We start from the raw sequence: 22,501 nt of genomic DNA on the forward strand, positions 1-22,501 counted from the left end.
GGGATGTTCTCAGCTACGTGATTGCTGGGTGCAAACATGAAAGCATGTGGAGTTTATACTACACATGCATATTCTCCTACACAGGGGGGCACCTTGAATTCCCACCATCGACCTACAACAGTGACTGTCTTCCCATTGTCTTACCAAAAATCTGTATTGACAAGCTTTGAATTTTTGCCAAATTTATCGAGACATTTCCATTTCTTGAATTAAAATTGAGCATCTTCTTGTGTGTTTAAAAACCATTCTGAAATATTTTCGTAAATACCTTTTGCCTTTTTTCTATAACATTTTAAAGTTTTTCTCAATTTTTAAAAATTGTAACCATTAAAAAATAACTTAATAGGGATATTATTGCAAATAGCTCCTGGTTTTTGATTTGTGCTTTGACTTTGCTTATAGTGTTTTATCCATGCAAAACTGTTTTTCCAGCTTTATTGAGATATAATTGATGCATTAAAAACCTTTATTGTTTTTATGTATTCAAATGTACCCAGCCACGTTTTTATTGCAAATGAATTTCGACTCATAAGTAGGAAGCCTTTCTCTATACCCAGTTAGGGAGTGAAGTACCCGTGATTTCTTCCAGAACCTGTAGCTTCATCTTTTACACTTATTCAGGTTTTCTAAATCTTCCTGTGATGTTTCTGCAGATTTCTTTTAAGGATATTGCAAAAGATTTTGTGCTTTTTATTATTTTTGTAATTGGAAAATTTTCCCATCAAATTTTCTTGTTACTTCTGATACATAAGAAGACTATTAATTTTTATAGTTTTGGGGAACCATCTAACTTGTCACATTCTCTTTATTTGAGCACCTCATGTCAAGAACTGAAATGTTTTTCTAGGAACATATATATATTTTCTTATTTTTATGCCTTTTATATCTTTTCTTGATTTGTTGCACTAGCCATAATGTAATTATGCAGCTTTTATTATACTGAAGAAAACAGAAAAAGTGAGTCTTAATCTTCTCTCTTGACATTCATGTTGACATTTAAATTAATGCTAAGATCTTAGTTATGGCATTGGAAATTTCCATCTCTTTCCTGACTTTAAAGAGAATGCATATATTACTTCATCGTTAAGAATGTCAATATCAGCTAACGTCTGTTAAAACTAAAAATAAACTTCATACCTCTACTATCTATATTATGTCCCATAGTTAGCATTTATATATTTATATATATATGTTTATATATTTATATATATATTTATATATTTTTAAAAGATGATCTCTAACTCAATTTAAAAAAAGTAAATGTAGATATATTACTATATCTGAAGGTGTTTTAGACTTTGGTGTATAAAGACAGAGATAGGTAGGTAGGTAGATAGATGATATATACAAGTATCGTATGGTTTTGACATATACTGTTTATTTTCATAAACATGTTATTTTTTAAATATGTTTTTATTGATTTCAGAGAGAGGAAGGGACAGGGAGAGAGAGATAGAAACATGAATGATGAGAGAATCATTGATCGACTGCCTCCTGCACACCCCCTGCTGGGGACCAAGCCCAAAACCTGGCCATCAAACTGCCATCTCCTGGATCCTAGGTCGATGCTCAACCACTGAGCCACGCCAGCCAGGCTGTTATTTTTATATTATATGTTTACGTGTATATTAGTGAATTCTTTTTAATGGGGATTTAGACCATAGAGTGGAACAGTACTCATTCCCTCATCCATCCATCCATCCATCCATCCATCCATCCATCCATCCATCCATCCAACAGTATCGCCCATTAACCTAGTAAGTCTTAAGCACTAGGCTAAGTTCTGGGAAGCAAACATTTTAAAACTGTGTCCCGGGAAGGCTGGAATATGTGTAATCTTGCTTCGCAGAGCAAATTCCTTCTCTATGGACCTGCTTCAGTACTCCATCACAGACATGTACGTCTCCCCTCACCAGAGCACTAACGGCAGCTTCCTAGAGTGGGAATAGATAAATAGGAAACGCAGATCTTAACAGCTGATGCTGCAGCATTTTTCCAAGAGTCTCATTGAGTTTTAACATGTAATTTCATTTACTTATAATTCAAAAGGTTCATTGTCCTTTTTATGGAAAAAAATGTGTCAGACAGGGAAATGCATAATGTCCATGGAGAGACATTAAGTTTGTCACTGTAAAGACAGAATTACTACAGATTAATCCATCACCCATTTCCCCAGCTCAACCTCATTTGGCACATTAATGAAAACCATGATGCTCCCTACTATAACAAACCGATCTCGAAAACAAAACAGAGAAGTTATAATACTTGCATATTTCACGCCGAAAGAGTGATGAACACTTCACTTGAGACATTTATTTTGTCACTTCCGCGGACAGAGTTAAAATTACAGCTCGGGAGCAGTAAATCACCATATGCTCTGCAACTCGCAGGCTTGGACTCAGAACCTTGAATGTTGATAGAATTAACATATTAATTTGAGCTTTCCCTTTCAGTTTAACTTTTGATATTTTTTCCCCAAAGACTTAAAAAAAGCTTTTCATTTAAAATGCATTACTTAGGGAACCGTTTTAATGATCTCACTTCCTTTCATTTAACAGGCAAAATAACATTTCTTTGAAAAATGATATCTGCCAAGAATTTCATTACTGAGTGGAGATCGGTAATTTTTAGATGTGTGGGACATCTGTCAGGAAGGGTGGAAAGGAATCGCCAGCTCCGTTCACGGGACTTGTTTCCTACGAAAGCAGCAAACGCATCAGGCAGTAAAACTGAAGCGGTGTCGACACGGTAGTTGTAAAACCCAGAGAGGCCAATCGGGCAACCTGTGGTCGCATCCCAGATGCCCTACTCCTTCCTTGGCTCCCTCCACTCCTCTCTACATACCCCTCTATGTGACCCACCCCCCACCCGGACACACAACTCTGATTATACTATTTATTTCTTCCCAAATCTCCCATAACTTCCCAGTGCCTACCAGATGCCTCCATCCGCCATTGCGAGTTCTGCACGATCCGCCTGACCTCCGCGTCTCAAATCCTGCCACCTGCGCATCTTCCTCGACGCTTTGCCTCTGGAAGCTGCAAACTCTTACCTTTCCCTGTGCATGTCCAGCTCCACACATGCTCTCATGCCTCAGGTTGTCTTCTCCAGTTGCCCAAATCCGCTGTAAAACAGGCCTGGATTCTTCCAACTGGATGTGATCTACTCTCTGTGCTTATGTCTGGATATTTTCATACACACAAGAGGGTCTATGCTGCGCATAGTATTTTATTTTTTGCTGTTCCCGCTTAATATATCTGAGAGATCTTTAAACGTCAACCGAGCACATATACCTCCTCTATAGGTTTTAGTTTTCGTGTCTTTATTGAACTAGAGGAATGCCAGTGCTTCTTCTGTTAATTAAAGATGAACCTGGAACCCGTAGAGCAATTGGAGAGAGCTGAGAACAGGGCTGCACCGTGTTCCTCAGTTTTTAAACAGCTCACATCATATTTCTAACAGCTGCATTCCTATCATATGGGCACACCATAATTTAATGAACCAACCCCTTCTTAGTGGATATTTTACTTGTTTCTAATTGTTTTTAAAAAATCTGTATTACAAGCAATGCTATTTGTAATAGAAAATACTCTTAAATGCTCATCTTAGAGAGCTTGCTCAAAGTTTATCTGTAGGATTAATTCCAGGCGATGAGATTGTTCTCTATCTTGAATTATAATTATCCCGAATGGTGTCTCTTCACCATCACCCCTTTTCCCAAAGGCCTGCTGACTTCTTGATAGTAGAATGAGTTGTCATTATCATTATCAGCATCATATCATCATCAGGTATTGATCAGGTTCTATGCCAAGTGCTTACAGATGTATCTCATTTAGTCCTCAGAACAACCCTAAGGAGTTGGGTATTGTTATTTTCGTTCCACACACGAGGGAACGGAAGCCTAAAGAAGTCAAGTAACTTGTGCAGGGAGGAGGTTGCCTTTGAATTCAGTTAGGCGGCTGCATTTGCACCCACTCCCAACCACTGCGCCTCCTGCACGCGGCCAGCCCTCTGGAGGTATTTGCTGAGTGAGTGGTTATCCCCGGCACAAAGCAAAAGGAAAACTTGCACAGAAATCAAAACATCATTCATATAATGAAAAGTCATTTCTTTCTTCAGCCACCAATTGTTCTAGCAATTCTCTTTGTTATTTTCTTCCAGGACATTTATCTTCTGGAAGAAATCACACGGGAGGGGAAAAAAAGAAAGGTCTGTTTTGTGTTTGGTTAATACCCATGGTTCCATTAGTACATCTCCGAATAAACAGCTTATTTTCAAGTTTTTAAGAGACAGTCTAACTGTATTTCTTTGATAGAAAAACAGACGGGGGGAGAGGGAAGCCTTTTATGATAAAAATGAAGTTAGATTAAGGACTAACTTATTTCTAAAATATTTCCTAAGCATCTATTATATGCCAAGTGTTGTGCCAGTTGGAGGGTCAAGTAAGCATAGAGATGCCTTTAAAAGAAGCCTAAATAAATGTGCAGGTGCACACGGTGGATGAGAGTGCTCGGCAGGGATTATTCGGAGTATCTGGAAAGGCTTCCGCTGGTCACGTGGGAGTGGCCATCTGATGTTCAAGGTCAGAGTGGCGGGTTAGAGGTCAGCCGAGGTGGAAGGGTGGCATCTGAGCAGTGGGAACAGCATATGCAAGGACCTGATATGAGTGGGATTCTGACTCCTCCTAGGAGCCAGAGGAAGGCATGTGATCTCAGCACCAAAGATGAGGAAAGTGGTTCAGGGAGAGGCTGCCAGTGGGCACTGTTGATAGAGACTTTCCACCTGATAGCTCTATTGACAGCAATTCACATACCGACGCTTCACTCATTTCAAGTATACAACTCAGTGGTTTTTAGTTGCACAGAGCTGTGCAACCATCATCCCAATAACTTGCAATGTTTTTATTCCTCCCAAAAGGAAACCCACTGCCCATTACTGCCATTCCCCATTTCCAACCCACTTACCACCCCATTCTTTCGCAACCACTAATCTACACCCTGTCTCTGTGGACTCGCCTGTTCTGGACATGTCACATGCTAAATGGAATCGTACATATGTGACCTTTGTGTCTGACATCTCCCATGTAGCATCACGCTTCCTAGTTTCACCCATGTCATAGTATGTATTAGTACCTCTTTCCTTTTTATTGCCAAATAATTGCCGAATTTTATTGCCAAGTAAATGTTGCGACATGTTACATTTGTGTTCTGTGGTGATTTCAGCATCTTCCAAAAATACCTCAGAGACTTCAATACGAAAATAAACTCACCTTTAAGACAGTAGAAACGTGAAATTATGTCCTGGTTATTAATTGCTTTTCTTAAATACCATGCAATAGCGTTATCGTTAATGGCCAACTGCGACTGATAAAATAGGATCATACATACTTTTCCTTTGAAGAAATAATAACTCCAGCGTTTCTCAGTGCTTAATTTTTTGCAACATTATCAGAGCACGTAAACATGACACATTTTATAACTTCCAATTAAAGAGTAATCAGGTTTCCATGCATTTGTTACACTCGTCCAATAATGGATAGAAATTGGTTCAGGGACAAGTACGTAGGGATGTTTTTGTGGCAAACATTTGGGCTTATTTCTCCTGCAAGAAATAAATGGGACAAAGCTACCTTTCAGTAAATATTTTTAATTGTTTAAAAACATAATACTCCGTGTAATAGTGCCTTTTTTTCTTTCTCCTTTGTCCTGCCAGAATATAAAGATAGAGGTAGAATCGGATGGTAATTACTTCTCTTTCTTTGCTGTATGAGAAACTCAGTCTGGAAAATAATCTTCTGCTGTCAGATTACTGTGAATTGCACGGTGAAGATGTAGCACAATAGTGCGCTTTTCCGCCCCAGCTGTCAGGCCTGGGCTCCTCGTGGAAATGCTCATCTTTTTCCCCTAAGTATAGCCCAAAGTTAGAACTAGAAAGAGCCGGGGAAATCGGAATTTGAATCGTGACTCTGCGACCCACGCGCTCCGAGGCTTTGGGCGAGTTGTCTAAGCTCTCGGAGCCTCTGTTTCCTTCCCTGTGAATCGGGGATGATGACATTTTTGTCCTGGGGCTCTCAGCAGGATAAATCCATAGCACGTGTAAGCACCCCACAGCGTGCCTGACACACAGTAGGAGCTCACTAAGTGGTAGTCATTAGACGGAAGATTTCGGCTTCACGGGGCACACACGGTTCTTTGTTTTATGTCTTGTCGTCCACATTTAAATAGTGTCCCCAAGTTGCCGAGAATTGTCCCTACTCTTCCTCTCACCTGACCAATCAAGTTTCCAAGTTAGGAGGGGCTATGCCGTGGTAACAAATTAATTCCCAATTATCAGCAGCTGAACAAGGAAAAGGTTTGTTTTTGTGCTTATGCAAAGTGCAGTGGGACTGGGAGGATGTTGCAGGGCAGCCAGCGTCCATGCAGTGACTCAGAGCTCCAGGACACTTCCATCACGTGGCCGTGCCTTTGTCATAACAGAGTGGTGTTCGCGATCTCCTCGTAGGACTTGAGAGAGCGAGAATTTCACGCAGGACCTTTCCCCTGCCTCAGCCAGGAAGTGACACACGTCCCACCTACTCACATTTCGTTGGCTGGAACTAGGCATGGGCGCTGCCTAAAGGCGAGGGGCTGATAATCTGCCTTTGCCCAGGAAAGATAGGAAACCTCAGATAGGAATGAGTACTGCCAGTTCCCACTAATCCCAGTTAATTTGTTTCATATTTTTAAAACAGGAATTTTTTTGGAGTTTTAAAATGTTAACATACTTAATCCATCTTTAAGATGGGCCCGTTCTTCGCAGTTCTTCCCCAGTTCAATGGCTCATGGAACTCCTTCTTAATGGAGCACCTTCCAGCACTACTGTTCCCCGGAATGAACATATTTTGATAAACACCGAGATAGATAATTTCCACAGTTTCTTTCTCACTGCTCCCATATGCATTAATTCTCCTCATCTTCATTGTGGTCGTCTTATTTGTAAACCTTGATTGTCATGGAAATCGCTGTAAGTGCGCTGCTACTCCCCCTGAAATTCCTAGCCTGACCTCAAGGTTTGCAGAGTAAACATCCAGAAAGGCAAAGCAAACTGCTGGAATATAGCAGAAGTGATTACTGGGTGACAAGGCAAGAACTGCCGTCCGCTGGTCGTTCTGTCCATGCTGTTTTAACAGTCCCCCGGCCCTTTATTTTAGAAGGAGAGGGGATGAAAATATTACCATTCATGCGAAATAACCGCTGTCACCAAGTTCCTTTGAACTGCTGGGTGACATCACCATTTATAAAGTGAGCACCGACGGTGGCTGTAGCCAGCTGTTGTTAGATCAAACCTCGCTGGACTTTCAGTTCATCACGGAACAATTCCTGAACTCCTGCTAAGTGGACGGTCCCTTGCTGAACTCTGAGGAGGTACAAAGAAATATGCAGCTTAGTATTGTGCGTGGAAAGCAACAGTAAATACTTGTTGCTAGATAGACAATAAATATCAGTCAACAGGTGTTTATTGAGGATCTCTGTGCCCCACACTGCTACGCTCTAGGAATATGTTACGGGGAGAGAAATGGACATGATGGCAATTCTCAATAGCACTTACTGTATCTAATTATTGTCTTGTGTCATTTTGCCGAATGTCCAACTGTCCCCCTGTGCCCAGAACTGAGGGGGTATTCTCAAGAGGTGACGCTTTCACTGCTGAGACCAGGAAAATCCCAGGCAAGGCTGCACGCGTTGGTTACGTTCGGTTATGCAGTAAACATTGAGAAACTGTTTAAAATGTGTCTCCCGGGCTAGACGGCGTGCTTCATGGGGCAGGCTTCTTGTCTGTCTTGCTCTAAACACAGTGCCTGATGCATTGTAAGTGCTTGGTAAATATTTGTTAAATAAATGTGTCCTAGGGTGTAATGAAAATTAAGTGAGTTAAAACGTCTAGATGCGAGCACAGTCTGTCGTAAACGCTTAATACCTGTCAGCAAGTGTTGTTATTTTCTTTCTGTGAACACTTCCTATTCTCACATATTTTATTGGCAATTTTTGTTTTTCACGACCGCCTTCTGTATGTTTCCAGTGTAACTTTCATAAGGTAATTAGTAGGACATAATGAATACCATTAGATAATCATTCTGTTATTTTGGGAACTGAAGCACTTCAAAGGAACTTTTTCCTAAAGTGTTTTTTGTACATTTCCTTTGCGGGTCTTCTTATTTGCTTTCCTACTTTGAAATGCTAATATCATGATTCCCTTTTGTCTGGAGCGTCTTTTAATTCCAGATTCAATTCGACCATCTTTCCATACAACTTCACCCTGCTGCCAAAGCCTTAACAACGTGGTTAAAGCAGTTACCTTTATCAGCCAGAGAGCAGAAGGGGCTGACTCTTTGGCTGGTTCCCCAAGCACGGAACAGAAGTGCAACTTGGCTCTGTAGCAGGCCCATAAGATGGGTTGTAAAATGGTGATCCCTTGTTGATTTCTGTTGGACACGTGCTCCCCTGAACATTAAGAAACCCATCTTCATTCTTGAAAGAACATCATACAAAGAACCCGAAGTGATGAGCTCGAAGCATCGCATTTTGGTGGACAAAGTGTCCAAATGGTGCCTAGGACTGCTGATAGAATAGTAAGGGAAGTTGCCTGAAGAACTCTTAGGGCACTAAGACATATTATTTTTGAAAAGAATAGGGAAGTTATTATTTATTGAGCATATAATTCATGGTGGGCATGATTGTATTCTCTCACCTGTATTATTTAATTCCATTAAATGTGTGCGTGTGTGCGCGTTTGCGTGCACATGTGTGCGTGTGTGTGGTGATTCATTATCTCCGATGGATGAGGGCCCCAAGGCCTAGAGAGGCTAGATGAGTTCTCCAAGCTTACAGAGCTAGCCAGTCACAGAACTGAGCGTTAAACCTAGATGTGCTTGACCCTGAAGTGTGTGTTTTTTCCTGCTAAGTTGTGCTGTAGTCATCTCTTTGATGCATATGCACCAAGAATCTTTTGGCAACAAACACAGAACTGCCCTCATGTCACTCGTAGTTTTCTGGAATGCCAGGCATGAGTCAGGTTGTGCCTCAGCCTCCCGGAAGTTTTATTTTGAAGACTGAGTAAGAGATACAGGGCTTGGCATGCAGAGTACTTGGTAATTGTTAGCTGTCATTAGCGTTGTTAAATTACAGCATGGATATGTAATTATAAATTTTGTCAAGTGTTATGAAGGGGAAGTACATGGAACCATGAATACATATGAAGGAGGATTGGATTTAGTCTGGAAGGTGGGTGAAGGCTTTCCCGAGGAAAGCAAACAAAAAGAACGTGGGGAGGGGAGTCATCTAGGCAGCAGGAACAGCATGTGCAAAGGCCCTGAGGCAGAAGGAACACCATGTATTCAGGAAGTGAAAGCAAGTGTGACGGAGCTTGTAAAACAGTAACTGCAGTCATTTTCTCCTCAATATTTTCCCCAGCCCCAGGTATTTCTCCAAGACTTTGAGGTCCCCTGATGGCACCTTCACAGTCTCAGATCCTAATTTCCTAACCCTGTGAGAAGGCAATTCTGCCCATCAAATTTATCTAAAATGAAAGCTACCTATACAGACATACTTAGAGACTTATCTTAAGGCACAAATAAATCTTGCTTCTCTTGTGTTCCATCTTTACAGATTCCATCTGTAGACTCGGCGGCCTGTTGATGGTTGCTGTTTAAACCAGGGAGACAGCTCTGTCTTCAAGAGAAAAGATAACAGGGAATGAATCATTGTCTTTTTAAGTAGCAAATAGGTCTAGAAAATTTGCAAACACAAGTGTTGCGCATTCTAATTCCTTGCCAATGTGGACAGACCAGACTGCATGGAGAGAGATGCCCTGGGGGTATTAGAGGCCAAAAATAATCATGTAAAAAGAACACTCTTCTAAGGAACATAATATTTATCTTGTCATTGTAGACATATTGCATCTGTGGTGGCTGCAGGGGACAGAGAGAAGGGGAAAAAGAAAAGGAAAAGAACAGACAGTGTTTAAGGGGGTTAAAGATGAATGAGGGTCCTAAAAAGAAAACTAGATAGGACACCGGACTTCTCGTGACTGTCGTATCTTAAGCTTCTTTCCGGTGTGATGTGCAGATGATGCTGGACCTGGTCGAAGGAAGAAGAGGGTAGAAACCAGGATAAAGGACTTTCTTACAAGGTTCAGAGCTTGTGGGGAACTCAAAATCATATGGCCAATTAGAGGGTATTTCCCCAAAAAAATCCATATTCTCAGGTGAACTGATAAAAGATTAGATGGCCCAAGTGGAGAGACATTCTCACAATTCCTGACACTCCTTTTGAATAGTGGTAAGGGTGTGAAAGGCAAGTAAAGATGGAGAAATTGTCATAGGCTGGGGAAGGCTAAGGAGATATGACAAGTAAATGCAGTGAGATGTCCTGAACTGAGTTCTGGTACAGAAAAGAGGTGCTAGTGGGAAAAAGAAAAAGATGAAATCTGAATAAAGTCTGTATCTAGTGAATAGCATCACACCCATGTTGACTTCCCAGTTGTTGTAAATATACCGTGGTTGTGTTGATTGGGGGGAAGCAGAGTGAAGTGTATACAGGAACTCTGTACTGTATTTGCAATTTCCCTCTAAATCAAAAATTATTTTTTTAAAAAAGGGTTTAAAAAGTGTGGCACCGGCCAGAGCAAACCGTATGGCCAAAGCTTTCGCTTTACGGATTGAGGAAATCAGAATTTACCGGGGCAGCCTGCCAACGCAGAGCCTGACCTTGTGGCCTGGTTTGTAGGCTTGGAGAACATAGAGTTAAGAAACATTTTCCACCCAGGGGGATCTCTTATTTTATTTTTGTTCCTACAAAAGACTTAGAAAATCCTAAAAGGGGCTTTTTTTCACCATACCAACACATTGAAGCTGTTTCATTTTCTTGTTCTATCTAAAATGTTTACAGATATACAAAATGGTGTATATTAGGTACAAGGCTAAATGCTTAGGATGGTCTTTAAAACTCTGCGTGGTTTGGCCTCGGACCACCTCCCCAGGTGCACCTTCTTTCTATGATGCAGCCACCCTCTTCTTCCCTTGAACGTGTCATGCTTTTTATTTGTTTGCCTTAGGATCCCTCTGTCTGCCTGGAGAGTGGCATCTGTGCCCCATGCACACACAGACGCTGGTTCCATCTTCAGGTCGCGCCCTCCCCTGGGAAGTCATCCGTTATGGTCAAACCCACCACCTGCCACTAAGAACCAATTAGCCCATCTATTGTTTTGCTCCAGTGCACAACGTGTAGGCTTAGTCCAGCGTGTTCATTTTTTGCCCTCTACAACACACTATTAATATACGTATTTATAACTCACAATCTTTACTCATTTTAAAAGAGCATCTCAAATACAATTTGCTATTTTTAACCCCTGAACGCCCTCACCTCTACCCCTCGGCATCCTAACACCAAAAGTAGATGCGATATGCCTGTTGATCAGGCGAGCGGTATGTTTCTAGCGGGAGTTTTCTTTTTGCATGTTGATATTTAGGCATGTGCCATTTCTCACAAATTCATGGCTAGATTCCCAGGGTAGGCACACAGCAGGCATTAAAATTATCCATCGAATAAGTAGTTCATAAGAGGAAAACTGGACAATTGAAATAATTGTCTGAAACCAACTGGGCAGTTAAGGAAAAGTAGCATTTGGGAATCCAACTTAACTAGGTTGAAATAATTGTGTATTTCCTCCTTTCAGCCTTTACGCCTTGTAGGGCATCCACAGACCCTCCTTTACTGCAGAGAAAATCGTTTCCCTTTTCTGTTTCACACTCATGAAAGAAAAAGAGAAGTAACATATCGCAGGAGACCTACTGGCAGAAAAGCTTCAGTTGGCTCTTGTCATGACTCCTGCATAAAAGAAAAAATTCTCTAAAGTGCTCTAGAAAGGAAAGAGATCCATGTGCAGTCCCTTCAAATCTCTCCCAAGTGGTGCACTGTGAAGGGGAGTTACAGTGAGCGTCAGGCCACTTGTAGGGGAGCAGGCTCGAGGAGGGGCTCTGGGCGGGGGTAGCAGAGGATGGAGGTAGGAGGAGGGAGCTCGGAGGGGGCTGGCCTCGGCTTCTGGTGCGCGTTCCCACGGCCTGAGGGCGGGCGTGAAGTGATACAGAGGCGCGCTCTGTTAACCCCTCCTCCGCCCTCCTCTCCCTCTTCACCATCTTCATCATCATTGTAATTCCCTCTTCATAAATCATATCCGCACATCATCCTCCTCTTCATCATTAGGTCGTCACCTTCATCATTAGGTCATTAGGTCTTCATGGTCTTCATCTACGTCATCATCTTTATCATCATATCGTCTTTATCATTGTATCATGGTCATTGTCATATCATCTTATCATCATCTTCATCATCATTATAATTCTCTTCATAAATCATATCTTCATATTATTATCCTCTTCATCATTAGGTCATCATCTTCATCATTATATTTTCATTGTCTTCATCATCTTCATCATCTTTATCATATCATCATCATATCATCTTCATCATCATCATCATATCAACTTCATCATCTTCATCTTCACCATCTTCATCTTCATCATATCATCTTCATCATAGTCACCATCTTCACCATCTTCATCTTCATCACCTTATCATCTTCATCTCCACCATCTTCATCTTCATCACCTTATCATCTTCATCTCCACCATCTTCATCTTCATCACCATATCACCTTCTTCATAGTCACCATCTTCAGCATTGTTTCCATTTCATCACTTGCACAGTCTTTTGGCCAACGCTGAGCAGACCATTAACTAGGGGATTTTCTTGGGACAAACGCTCCTGTGCTAGAACCAGAGGAGGATCTGCTGAAAAGCTAATGAGTCTTAAGCTCCAGTGCCCCCGGCTTGCAAGAACCCCTTCCAACAGTGTCCGCTTGGCTTTGTGTTTATGCTTTTGTATTCTTTTTCTTAAAGAGCCCACCCCCATATTGTACAGGCTTCAGGCTCCACAAAATCTAGACGTGCTCCTGACCATAACTGCCCAGCAGAGGAGCTCTAACAGAAATATGAGTATTGAGTATACGACGTGCTAGATTTTTACCTGTTTTTATGCCTCCAAAGAGCCTGCTCTACTAGCATACTACATGCCAAGTGGAAACATATTAGATCCTTGATGAATTAAAGTCAGTGACTGTGAAAAGCCACCCCTGTACACTCTTTTGCATTTGCTTTTGGGGCAGATGAATCCAAAGACCTAGACAGTGTGATGTTATGTTCGGGATCCAGCTGTTTGCAACCCTCCCTCAAGTGTGGGCAGATACATGCCTTCATTTCCATTTAGATGACATTTTTAATCTATTATAGTGGGACGTCTACTATTAAGTCTTACCTCAAATTATTTTAGGGCTTTTAATGTCTTCCACTAAATCTGGTGCCATCCCAGTCGAGCTTGTTCCAGTGATGGGTAAGCTTCTAATTTAGGGTTTCCATTTTTGATTTTATAGTAGCCTATTAATAAAACATCATCAGATTTAGAATGTCAACTCAAAGAAGGGTGATAGCTTCTTGGGATTTTTCTCTCATATCTATGATATATAAGCTGCAGAACGTTCCATATTTCCTTCTGAAGTATCATATTTTAAAATATTGTTTCTTTTTGGTTTCCTTCCCAGAATCATCTCAGTGTTAGGACTTGTAAAAGTGCTATGGGATGTGTGTGTAGGGGCAGGTCGCACCCATTGTTCCTCTATAAGTTATGCACCGATTGAAAAGTCTGCCCAGGAAAAGCTGGGCTAGCAATGGTGGCCTAGACCAATAGAGCCTCTGACTCAGGCTGACTTACCCACATGCAGGTTGGCTGAGCCTCTACGATGTGTTGATTGCCTGATACTTGGGCCCCTTTCTTACCATACCAGTGGGATTAGTCCATCCTCATTTGGGCATGAATGAGTGAGGATTGTGGGAGGACAGGCAGAAGTTTTCTTAGCAGCATTTCCAAAGAGCAGATCTTGCTGTTTTACGAAGAAAAGTAAATACACTAGAAGATGGGTGGTGGAAATGAGGGGTAGGGAGAGGATGGTCCTCCTGTTTTTCAATTGACTCAAGAATAGCCTCGCAGCTATTCATTGATTCATCAACCATTTTTGGAGTACCTACTGTATAAAAAGCTCTAGACCTGTGTATCTTTTCACACTTTCTAGGTGTGAAAGATATACATTTGAAGAGGGTGTTCTCTCTAAAAAAATATGTATAAATTTATATCCTTCAGAAATGAGGTATTTGCTACCAAGGATACAGAAGTTTACTTGTAAAACAGATAATTATAATGTAAAATAGAATGAAATAAACATGAAAGGGGGGTAATATCTAAGTGCTGTGGAGGTTTCAGGGGGGGGAAGGTAGCTCTGACTGTGGATTCCATCATTTCACAGAGACAGTGACCTTTCGGCCAAGCCTTAAGGAGTGATGGGATCTGCATATACTGGGAATGGCAGCCAGTGAGGGCTGTTAGGAACAGGGAAGGAAATAGGTGACAAGGCAAAGGCAGAAAGGGCTTGATCAAAATGAGGGCTAGAGCCAGTCTGGTGCACTTGCAACCATCCCAATAATTCTAGGGTGCCCTGGCCTTCTGTACAACTGCCCTGGTGGACCATTTCCTCTGAAGCTGGAAGTTAGATAGGCTCAGAATTTTGAATTTATGAGTGATTAAGACGTTTCTTGGTGACAGTAGAAAATAACAATAGAAACTTCGGTTTTTAAGAAGTACGTGTCAGATTTCCTGCAAATGTTGCTTGCCTTAGTCATTCACTGTGGTCTATGTGTGTCTGTGTGCGTGTGGTGTAACCATTATGATAGTGTCCATTTCACAGATGACAAAACTGAGAAATAGAAAGGAAGCAGTGCTTGTCCAAGGCCACGTTGCTCAAAGATGGCAAAGCTAGGAATTTGAAACGATCTGTATGAATCCGCAGCCCATGTCTTAACTCCGACCATTTTTGTTGCACAGTAGAGCAGGTCAAAAGTTAACATACTCTAAGCATCCTTTTGGAAGAGCCAGAGTCAAGATGTGAAGCTTCCCGTGTTTCTAATTGCATCCTCAGACCCTGGAATGGAGCCATCTCGTTGCTAAGATCCATTGCTTTAAGAAAATGAAATTGGATGGCACCTGCCTCTAGCTCACTCATACAAATCGGGGCCCAACTGTTTCACCTTGATTTCTTTTTTTTTTTTTTTTTTGTCAACCAGATGGAAAATTGGGCAATTCCTCAATTAAATGTCACCAACCTTCTTGCATCCCCAGCAACAAATGACTCATTTCTCAGGGGGGTTGGCAAAATTTCACCTCTCCAGGATCTCATTTTCCTGGCTCAGCACTGGAAAAAATGGGACAAAGACACAACTTTTTCAGCCTGGCTGTTTCTTGTGTCTTAAGATACACTCTTAGCAGAGAAAGAGCAATTATATGTCTTTGAAAAATATTCTTTGTCTGTCACCTGGTGCATGACTGGAAACCTCCAGTTCTCATTCAGTATTTTAGCCCATCTGGCACAGACTGGACGGGAGAGATTTCTTCTCTGTATTGTAGCTTAGCAAACCAGCCCTACCCTTTTTAAAGCCAGTTAGAAAACAGGGTAAAATCCAAGACTCTTTAGAAAGGGGTCATGACCATATTTAGAGACCAAGAATTGACATCCATTTCAAAAAATATTGACTTGTACTCTAGCAAGTTTGTACTACAGTTTGGACCAAGAGAAAAGCAAATCCCAGATCTGTCAGTTAATCAACAAACATTTATTCAGTGCCTGCCAGTGTAAGACACTGTGGAAAATATTGAAGATTTTTTAAAAAGGACTCTACCCCACAGGGCCCTACAACCTATCTAGGCAGAGAAGTTAAACATATTTAAATAACTGAGGGCTCAATGTTTATGTGTGCTCAGTCAAAGAGGCACTCAGCACCCTGCATTTTCAAAGAGGGTATTTGCTCTGGCTTGGAGAAGTCAGATCAGTCTGCTGCGAGAAATTGAAGCGAAGTTTTTAAGAAGAGGTAATATCCAAATAATTGGTGAGGAAGAAAGAAAAGAACATTCCAGGTAAGAGGGAGTGGAGGTTTTCAGAGCTTTGAGCACATTAGATGCTCAATAAAGGCCATTGAACAGAATGAAATTAAAACTTCATCTTTCAGTTGTGCCCCTCTATTGCCATGCCGAATGGTTTCCTAAATACTTTCATGTCAGATCAGAAGATGGTATGACATACTTTGTAATACTTAGAGGAATACTTCTATAGGGAGAATAGATTAATTCACCCAGCAAGTTTTATTTGAATTAGATTGAATCATGAATTTCTTCAACTATAAATGAATGGAAGTGTGGGACCCAGTAGACGAATGATGCCTATTGCGTCTCCTTTTCTGTGAGGCAGAGCATCTATGAGCCCCTCTCCCCACTGACAGGCCTTTGATCATAATTGTGGCTGCTTTGCTGGGAGGAAGACGGAACATGGAAGTTGTTCAGTGTAAGGCTTGAAGAAGATCAGAATCGTGCCATAAATTGACAGGCTTTTCCTAAGGAAGGACTTGGCATTAATTTTTTAAAATAATATTTTATTATTATGGAAGCAGTACATGTATGTAGAAAATTAGTGGATACACTCAAGCAAAATTAAAAGTTAATCACATTCCTACCACTGAAAGATCCAAACTAGAACACTGTGTATCTTTCCAGATATATATATGTACACACACACGTATATTTACACCCATAGACACACTTTTTCTAGTTTTTCACTTGAGATAATGCTATACATATTGTTTTGTGATCTGTGTATTTTCAGTTCATCATTTTCACTTTTCCACTTCAATAAAGTTTCATTTCATCTAATACCCACGTGTCATTCAGATTTCCCCATTAGACTCAAAAATTTCCTTTAAAGCTAGTTGGCCTTAGTATCCAATTCAGGACCACGCGTGTATCTGGCCGTCATGGTCCCATCTTGCTCAGCGCAGGCTCACGTAACAAAATATCAGTGACTGAGCAGCACAAACAACAGGAATTTATTTTCTCACAGTTCTAGAGGCTGGAAGTCCCAGATGAAGGTCTGGCTGCTCAGTTTCTCGTGGTCGCTCTCTTCCTGGCTTGGAGATGGTCACTTTTTTGCTGTGTCCTCACATGGCCTTTCCATGGCTGTGCCCCACTGGGCCTGGGGAGTCAGGTGCCCCTTTCCACAGGCCCACTGCTCCAACAGCCACGGATAGGCAACCCCCAAGGTTGCTACAGCCTCTGTGCCAGGACTCCCTTGGTACCTGGGCGGGGGCCGGGCAGGAGGCTTCCACCACCAAGTAGCCCAGGAATGCATATGGCACTGCCGTCCCAGGACAGTTACAGCTGCTGACACGCCCGCCCTGCTGAGGCACGGCTGGCTGTGCGTGCTCAACCTGCACCCGCGGGTGCCCGCTCTCAGGGCCCCACTGAGGGTGACGGGCTATAATATAATGCTGGGTGCCTGCCTGCCTCCAACATGATCTGGGTGCAATTCTGGGCAGAGAGCAGCGGCTGCCCAGGGAGGAGTGGGCTGGGGGAGGCTCAGGATGCCAGGGGACAGGAAGAACCTGTCCTGGGGGGCAGGGAGGTAGTGGGAGGCAAGACCACATTTGAGCTGAAGCTCCAAGTCCTGGCTCTGGCTCGCTCCATTGTTTCAGGGGACTTTATTGTAAAACACAGATTAGAAGATCAAATTGAGAAATTCAAGGTGACAGCTACAGAGCATTAAACTCCAAGAGCAAGACCCTCTGAACATGGGGCCCTGTGCCTGCGCCAGTCACACTCCATGAAGCTGGCCCTGACTCCCGGGTTTCTGATGGAAGGATCAGGGCCATTAAATACCGGCATCATTTGCTGAGATGAGGGAAGTGTGAGAACCATTGAGCTTGCGAGGGGGATCGGAGCTTCAGTGTGATCATGTGAAATCCTAGGTGCCTTTGACGTACGTGAGGGAAGAGGTCAAGGAGGAAATTGGAAATACGAGTCTAGAGCTTACAGTCCTTCTGGAGGCTTCTAGGCTATAGTCTGATAATCCTATTAATTCTTTCTCACAAAACTGAAGTGTAACTCCAGACATCTGGATGTTTGGATTCTGGGGAAACACAACTTTTCTGTGTTTGAGTTTGTTAGACACCCTTTGACAAACCTTTGTATTTACTTGAGCACAACGTGAATGCATTTTCAGAGGCCTCTGTCTTTTCCCTGTTCTCGCCTATATCCATCCTTCCATTCCGTCTCAGTTCTCTGATTTCCAAATGGCACTTTCGTTCTTCAGGTGAAACTTAACTCTTGAATGATTCTGACTCACAGTGCACATAGTTCTATCTTACATTATGAACACACAGAGAGGGACACTGGGCTTTTCTTTCTCCTAAAATAGAATAAAAATGTGTATCCTCAAATATAGTTTAAACTAGAAAACTCTGGCCAGAATGCCTGTATCCCCTCTCCATCCCCCACCCCCATCCCCCCACTCCATTTATAAGTACATTTCAAAATGAAGCTATTTTGACAACTGTCCCCTCCTCCCCTTGTTGTATATGAGAGGGACTCAAGAATAATTTATTTACTTTTTATTATTATTTTTTAATCCTTACCTGAGGGTTTGTTTCTTTATTGATTTTAGAGAGAGAGAGAGAGGGAGAGAGAGAGAAAGCGAGAGAAACATCAGTTGGTTGCCTCCAGTATGCAGCATGACCGGGGATGGAATCTGCAACCTAGATGTATGCCCTGATCGCAATTCGAACTCATGACCCTTTGGTGCATGGGATGATGCTCAGCTAACTGAGCCACACTGGCCAGGGCGGCTCAAGAATAATTTCAAACAAGAGTTGTGTGCTTAGAGGAGTTACAAGATGTTTGCCTTCAGTGATGTGTGAGGAAACCCTTCTCTGGTGATTTGCCCACAGCCGTGCCAGCTTCCATTTGTCTGTTTTCCCTACAAAAGGACTCAGTCCCTAGGCTATTTATTTTTTCTTCTTTCTTTCTTATTTTCCTAAAGGATTAACAAAGGGTAGTGTCAGGTAGACTGTGCAGAGATGTATTAGGAAGATGCCTTCTCATTAATGTGTGACTTGTGTCTTCAACATCTATGCAGGACACCCCTAAATTGAGTCTCTTCCAGATGATGTCAGAGAAAGCGAGAAACAAGTTAATTGAAGGCCCTGGATTATTACTCTGTCTCCCCTTCCAGTCAATGCTGCAGGCAGCCCATCGAGAGCAAGGGCATAATTAGAAATTATGTTAAAGATAAACCTGTGGATTTGAAGATTGTTACCTGTGTTCAGCCAGTCACAGTGGCCTAGTTGTAAATAAACGCATCTCTCTACGTCTACTACTGTTAGGTGGTGAAGAAAGGATGTTTTAGGGCACACTTTTTAGACTATAGATTTTATAGGGAATTTACTCCTCTAACAAACCCAATTTATTGAAAAATTAGATTTGAAACAGCATGATGCCTTGTAAATAAGAGGCAGTCAGGATATACCTGTAGGACTGTAACTGGACATGGATCTTTTCTATACGCAGAGCCATGCAATCTAGTTCAACAACCAGGAAAGGAGCCTGAAAAGTTAATTCAGCATGCAGGTAATAAAGCTTGCCATGAGTAATGCATGGTATTAGATGCTCAGTGCAATAAAAAAATAGAATAAATAGGTAGAATAACAGCTCTACCTTCTAAGGGCTTAGAGGACACCAAAGCATACAGAATTCCTTAGAAGTACATTTTGTTTTAAACCTAAGATAAAATCTATAAATCACTTCGTCTAAGGCTTTGCTTCTGTAAATGACAGTGTGGGCTAGACACATCAGTCAGAATTAGTGACAAAGTTGGGGTCAGATGCTGTTCTTTGTCTAGTATTTATGTCAACTCTATAAACTGGGCTTTCTTTGAAAGTAGTTTTGAGAGTTCTCTTGCTGAAGTATCCATAGAATGTGATGGCTGATACCTACTAAGTGTGAGAGGTTGTTCAAAACATTTTTATCAAGCGAAGGTGGAACCTAGCCCATAACCAAGTATGTCTGAAACAGTGCATGTGGTTTATCTACATGGTATCTACATGGATCATCATTACAGCGATGGAAATTGTAACCCATAGGAAACAGGGTGGATGCCCAGGAGTAAGGGAATGATTAAATGGACTATCTCATAGGCATCAAAAATGACACTGTAGAAGAATATTTAACAACAACATAGAAAAATGTTCATGATGTAATATTATGTAAAAATATACACTGCATTATAATAGCATCCGTTAATATATGCATCACCTATCATTTGCGACAACAGTCACTTCTCCAAAAGTATCCTCAAGATAAATTTCAAGACAATTAAAAGATGCAAACAAAGTGCTCTTTATTGCAACAATATTTGTAACAGCAAAAGACTGGAAACGACCTCAAAGTATATCATTAGGGACAGATGAGAAGTGACATTGATGTCATTGAAATCCAGGGTATTTTGTGCATGAGAAATGGAAAATGGCCATAAGACAGACAGGTTTTAGTAAATTCACAATGGTTCTGAATTTCATTTGTAAATAGCAGTTTGAATTTAGGATGACTTTCTCTAGAGACACAACCAAACATATTTAGTAGGTCTGCCCTCTGAAAAGGGCTAGAAAAAATGACCACCATTAAGTCAGTCGGACTTCTTGGAGATGTGACTGACCCAGGTCTGAGGTAGAAAGTGTTTGACATGAATGCAGATTTTGTCCCACCAGAAAACAGGCCGACCATGCAGGCTACTGAGAATATGTCAGGAACTTGAGGAATCCGGTTACATAGGGTCCTACCAGCCAAAGGTGGAAGGGTTTTAGCTCCAATAGTATATTAGCTGGAATGATTGGTGTTTTGTTTCTGTTTTGGGGAGGCAGCAAGCGTTATACTCAGACTGAGTTGTCTTTGCCAGCAATTTATTTAGCACAGGCCCACTGTGGGAGTTATAATAATATCACAAGCCAATAGCATTCAAAATAATAGCTCTTAGTAAACCAAAAAAAGAAATAACATATCCCAAATGAAGGACAGATGCATCACACTATTGTCCCAGGCAAATGGAGGTGAAGGAGTGAAGGCCGAATTTAAGAGGAGGTGCCCCTTTGGATATTAGAGTCAGTGACCAACCAAGAGCTGATTTCCAATGCCAGCAGCAAAGTAAAAGCTCCCTGTTGCTAGGGCGCGTTGCTAGGGAACGAAGATGCCAGTGTTGCTGGGTCCTCTTGATCAAGCTATCAAAGCTATCCAATAGCTGATATGGAAAAGATGCTCCTTTTAGAAATGCTGAAGCAATCCATGAGGAAGGAAGGTAGGGCATCGCCGTTTCGTAATGCCTACTAAAATAGCAGGTCTGCAGAACGATCATGAAGGTTGCTAACATTGCTGAAAGGGGCAAGCAGACTTTTATGTGCCTCTTGAGACACCACCACCTGGGATGTATGTATTCCTGCCCTCCCTCCCCCCCAAAAACTGGACCTGATTCTAATCAAGCCCTTAGATGGAATTCCCATTTATATGAAATATAGGAAGCAGAGGAGCATGCTATGCAATACCTGGAAGATAAAATTAGTAATAGTCACACTGTGCAGGACTCTAGGAGACAAACTTCCTAGTTTCTTCTAGAAAGATTAATGAAGAAAGAGCTGAAGGGAGAGAGAGTGGGAAGCTATAGATTAAAAGAGATGTAAAAGCCATGAACCTCAACCTTTAATGAATGTGCATGCAAATCACCTGGGATCTTGTTATGGCACAGATTCTGCCTCGGCAGGTCTGGGTGGGTGGGGGGAGGCTGTGAGCCTGTATTTCTAACCAGCTCCCCGGCGAGGCCAGCTTGCTGCTCCCTTGACTGTACTTCCGGTGGTAACATGCAGGAGACGTGTATCCACAGCAATGTGTGGACCTACATTCTATCCTGATTCAAATAATTAACCTAAAAATAGTTCATGAGAAGTTAGAAATATGAACTTTAAATAGGGATATTTAACATGAATGAACTATTATTAAATGTATAGGTGGAATAGTGGTATTCAATTAGGATTAATGAAAAGCACACTTATTTTTTAAAATACATAATGGAATATTTCAGTTGTAATAATATGATGTCTGGGATGGCTTCAAAGTAACCTGCAGGAAGGGGGAAACTCGGTGGGAGTATAAATAAAATAAGGTTGGCCAAGAGTTATTAATATGTGTTGAGTGACGGGTGAACAGATTTCTTTACACTAGTCTTTCTACTTTTGTACCTTTAAAAATATATATGTTTTCATTTTATTCAGAGAGAGGAAGAGAGAGAGAAACATCAATGATGAGAGTCGTTGATCGGCTGCCTCCTACATGCTCCAGACTGGGGATCAAGCCCACAACCCGGGCATGTACCGTGACCAGAAATAGAACCATGACCTCCAGGTTCATAGGTTGATGCTCAACCACTGAGCCACGCTGGCCAGGCTGCTTCTGTACATTTTTGAAATTATCCAGGAGAAAAGTTATTTTATAAATAT

Source organism: Miniopterus schreibersii (assembly GCF_964146895.1).
Source record: "Miniopterus schreibersii genome assembly, chromosome: 4".
NCBI lineage: Eukaryota > Metazoa > Chordata > Mammalia > Chiroptera > Miniopteridae > Miniopterus > Miniopterus schreibersii.